This window comes from Capra hircus, chromosome 4 (genome assembly GCF_001704415.2).
Source record: "Capra hircus breed San Clemente chromosome 4, ASM170441v1, whole genome shotgun sequence".
Lineage (NCBI taxonomy): Eukaryota > Metazoa > Chordata > Mammalia > Artiodactyla > Bovidae > Capra > Capra hircus.
The window spans coordinates 73,059,842-73,064,953 of record NC_030811.1 but is presented as its reverse complement, the minus strand read 5'-3'; the positions used below and the strand labels follow the sequence as shown (position 1 = coordinate 73,064,953).

The 5,112-nt window shown below is 42.2% G+C and overlaps 1 pseudogene; it reads right to left on the bottom strand.

Annotated features, from left to right (window-relative positions):
* On the bottom strand, nucleotides 201–627 carry LOC102172688 (annotated as a pseudogene).

Below are 5,112 nucleotides of genomic sequence, written 5' to 3'. Positions count from 1 at the left end.
CTATATAACAGAAGTAGCCCCTGGCGCCAACTTCATGGAAAAAAAGGGAAAAATACAATTTAAATATTTGAATTTCAAAATGTTGATGTTCTCCTTTCCTAAGGCACAGTTAAGAAGCCCCAAAGAAAAACTGGTAACGCTGAGGGGTGTGCTCTGGAAACGATGCGTCTGTGTCGCTGTGCGGCAGTGACAGGGAGGTGTCACTCCAAGGCAGCCAGCTGCTCAGTTTCACAGCGGACTTTCTTTGCAGTTTCTTCAAATTCTTTCTGTTTATTGTTGGTTTCCTTTGCGATTTTGTTCTTGATTCTCTTTATCCAGTTTCCAAAATTCACCGAGGCTTAATTCTTCAAACTGCTTCTTGACAGAAAGGAAAGCACAACCAGATGAATGCTTTTTATGTTCTTCTATAGGGTCGTCATCTGGCTCCCAGCCTTCCAACTCCTTGAAGCAGAAGAAACACTGAGCCAAGTCAGGCTTGCTCTCAGCGGGACAGTGGATGAAGCCTGCCACGGCCATCTGCTCTGAGATGCAAGCGCAGCCCTCTAAGAAGGGCCAGTTCTTAAACGTGGAGATGCAGTGGTCCTTGAGGTAGAGCTCCCAGGCCGGGGGCAACCACCGGGTGCCCATCCCTCCGCCCCCAAGTGATGCCTCGATTCAAATCCAGTGGTTGACGGCCTCTGCAAGGCATGTTGAGGCATCCTCCTGTTTTGAGGAGGTCTGGTTAATATATATCGCAGATGTACACTGCACATTGGGAAAGGCCTACCACAAAGGGCCCATGTCATTATTTTTTTCTTTTTGTCTTCATTTGATTGTCCTACCATAGAAAAAAGATTTATGATTTTTCCTCCTCATCTTCCTCCTTTTGATCATAAATCTTTGCATTGAAAGCATTAGGTGATCAACTATTTGGTCCCTTGTTGCCCGGATGGTTCCTTACCTGCCCTGGATCATGCCCCTCAGTGCTGGACCTTGAAAATGAATTCTTTCTTCCTTTCCTTTTAGAGGGTTATGCTAGTAGAGTGCTTGGCAAGGGCTTACAGTCAATCCTAGAGTGTCCAAGAGGACTTAGGCCAATTTTATCTTATATGTGCATTGTGCACGTCCAGTATCTTGTATAGAATTATAGATTTGATCAGCAGTTTCAATTAATTTGAATTCATTTTAAATTCATGTTAAAATTCAGTTTAATTCACTAAGCATTATACATGTGTATGGTGCTAGTTTAGTTGCTAAGTCGTGTCAAACTCTTGTGACCCTGTGGACCGTAGCCCACCAGGCTGCTCTGTCCATGGGGTTCTCCAGACAAGAATACTGGAGTGGGTTGCCATTTCCTTCTGCAGGGGATCTTCCTAACCCAGGAACTGAACCCAGGTCTCCTGCATTGCAGGCAGATTCTTTACCAACTGACCAAGAGCGGGGCTTTGTATGTGTATATATATAATCATAGTAAATTAATTAAATGCAGTAAATAAGCGTATAAATATATCGATGGAGAAAGGTTTTATAGATTATGCATTTGTTCAGTCATCTCAGTTTGTACAATCATTGTACATGTGCTTTTGACAGTAGACTTAAAGCAAGCAGTGATACATGTCATGAGTAATTTGATAGCCAGGAAAAGGATGATAACGCATATTATGAAACTAACAACTGTCTGTAAAGCAGAGAGGAAAAAGTTGCCTAGTCCTGTGGGGAGTCAACTAAATAGGTCATTTAAAAGGGCAGTGTTTCTTACATCTTGTAACTATTTTGCTCTTTGGAAAAATTTTCCCAGGCATCTGTCAACCTCTTTAGAGCTGCTGACAAGAGTGCAACAAGTAGTGTGAGCAATAGCACAAACGTTATGTGTTAACATAATATCAGACCACAGATCTCTGTCTTGCAGGCTTTCCAAAAGCTGTCTGTATGATATCTGACATGGCGGGGGTTGCTGGCATCAGTGATTTATGGTTTTTTTTTTTTTTTTTTAATTTAATACGTCTATTAACCAACTAAGGGACAGAGCAAAGGTTCCTAGGGTAAGTTGTGTCTGGTCTCTAAGAATTGAATATAATTCAGAAAAGGGATGGACATATTAATGTGCTGGAAACTTGAACCTGAAAGGTTAGGCCAGAGGGAGATTGATCTGAGTAAGTGGTAACATTCAGTTCAGTTCCGTCACTCGGTTGTGTCTGACTCTTTGCGACCTCTTGGACTGCAGCATGCCAGGCTTCCCTGTCTGTCACCAACTCCTGGAGCTTGCTCAAACTCATGTCCATTGAGTTGATGATGCCATCCAATGATCTCATCCTCTGTCGTCCCCTTCTTTTCCTGCCTTCAATCTTTCCCAGCATCAGGGTCTTTTCCAATGAGTCAGTTCTTTGCATCAGGTGGCCAAAGTATTGGAGCTTCAGCTTCAGCATCAGTCCTTCCAATGAATATTCAGGACTGATTTCCTTTCAGATTGACTGGTTTGATCTCCTTGCAGTCTAAGGGACTCTCAAGAGTCTTCTCCAACATTAGGAATACTGAGAAGTCAGTGACGGGAATTCCAAGGGATTTAAATTGATCTTGTATTGACTGAGGAATTTGATGACAAATCAAACAGTTAGCTGTCTCCAGTAGCTTTGTGATAGTTTTGCTAAAGAGTTTTCATTCCATCTTAAGCATTGGCACAAAATCATAGCCAGAAATAGAACAATAACTTTCAGTTTTGATGGAGACAGACATTTTGACAGAGAGATGATTGGAGCTAGTGAGATAAGTATTACAGACCTGGCCTCAACTCTCGGGTTAGCTGTCTACCACTGCTGTTATCTTCTTATTCTGACTTCGTAGGGTCTTTCTTAGTCAAAGTTGGCTGTCAGAAATAGGAGTTGCAGTCCATTCAGGAGGGGAGGCCTCATTGAGGTGAGAAATGTGAACCCCACAGCCTACTCCTTGAAGTTTTGCAGCACAGGGATTTGCTAACAATACCTGTTATGGTCCTTTCCAACATGGTTGTAAAGAGTCCTTTATTTTATGTCTTTTCCAATGGACAAAATCTCCAGGGTCCTTAAAGTCTAGTTCTCACTGGAGCTCACTATGGAAGGAAGCAGTTACTAATTCATCATTTTAGTCAAGTGCTTTGATGTGTCCTTGACAGTAATGTAGAATATCACATTTAAGAAGCGTTGGTTCATAAGTACCTTCATCTGCATGCATAGGTTGTCTAGTAATTATTTCAAAAGGAGACAGTGCTGACCAAAGTGGGTAGACCTAAGGTTGAAGAGTACCAAGGGAAGGACTTTTGGCCGTGGAAGAGGAAAAGCTTCTGAAAGTTTAGGCAATTGTGTTTTAATTGTGCTGTTGGACCAGTCAGAATGGCTGCTATCCAAAAGTCTACAAGCAATAAATGCTGGAGAGGGTGTGGAGAAAAGGGAACCCTCTTACACTGTTGGTGGGAATGCAAACTAGTACAGCCACTATGGAGAACAGTGGAGATTCCTTAAAAAACTGGAAATAGAACTGCCTTATGACCCACTGGGCATACACACCGAGGAAACCAGAATTGAAAGAGACACATGTACCCCAATGTTTATCGCAGCACTGTTTATAATAGCCAGGACATGGAAGCAACCTAGATGTCCATCAGCAGACAAATGGATAAGAAAGCTGTGGTACGTATACACAATGGAGTATTACTCAGCCATTAAAAAGAATACATTTGAATCAGTTCTAATGAGGTGGATGAAACTGGAGCCTGTTATACAGAGTGAAGTAAGCCAGAAAGAAAAACACCAATACAGTATACTAACACATATATATGGAATTTAGAAAGATGGTAATGATAACCCTGTATGCGAGACAGCAAAAGAGACACAGATATATAGAACAGTCTTTTGGACTCTGTGGGGGAGGGAGAGGGTGGGATGATTTGGGAGGATGGCATTGAAACATGTATACTATCATGTAAGAAAAGAATCACCAGTCTAGGTTCAATACAGGATACAGGATGCTTGGGGCTGGTGCACGGGGATGATCCAGAGAGATGATATGGGGAGGGTAGTGGGAGGGGGGTTCAGGATTGGGAACTCATGTACACCCGTGGTGGATTCATGTCAATGTATGGCAAAACCAATACAGTATTGTAAAGTAAAAAAATAAAAAAATTGTGCTGTTGGATCTTTCTATTAATCCTGAGGCCTGAGGGTGATAGGCACAGTGAAAATGCTGCATTATCAGCCAAATCTCACAAGTAGATTTAATGACTTGTCCAGTAAAATAGGTTTTCTGGTCACTATGAAGCTCAAAGGAATCATTCAAACTGGAACTGTTCTTTTCAATAGTAATTTGCCTACTGTTAAGGCTGTTGCTCTTCTGCAAGGAAACACTTCCATCCAGTGTGAAAAACATGTCTTCCATTACCAGGATGTATTTGTAGACTTGAAGGTGCCTGGGTAAAATCCAGTTGCCAAACTTGAAAGGGTTCCTTTGGGAGGGGGAAATGGCCTTGAGAGCCAGGAAAGGGCTTACCAGGATTATATTTAGGATAGACAAAGCACTGGTCATAAATCTTATGAGCTATTGTGGGAGAAGGTTTCCAGATGTACTGTTTTCCCCATAATATCATTTTTTTTAGATGCCCAGTGGATCAGGAAACGAACCTGTTGGAGTAAAGGTAATTAAACACTGTGCTGTTGTTTGGTCACTAAGTCGTGTCTGACTTTTTTTATGACCCCGTGGACTGTAGCCCGTCAGGCTCCTCTGTCCATGGGATTTCCCAGGCAAAAATACTAGAGTGGATTGCCATTTCCTTCTCCAGCGGATCTTCCCAACCCAGGCATCAAACTCACATCTCCTGCACTGCAGGCAGATTCTTCACCACTGAGCCACCTGGGAACCCCAATTGAACACTTTTGGGTACTATATACCTCTTATCTGATCTGAACCATATTTGTGAGATGGGATCAAAATATACACTTTTCTCTTATAGGCCTGCTTTTCATTTTCTGAAGCTAGTTCTTCAGCCTGCAAAAGAAATTTCTTAAGTTTCATCAGAGTTATGTTTGAGCAGAGGACATACTCAAAATTAGGAGAGAACAGACTTAAGTCAGCTTGTTTGGTTTCCGCGTCAGCCAGTTGAATCCC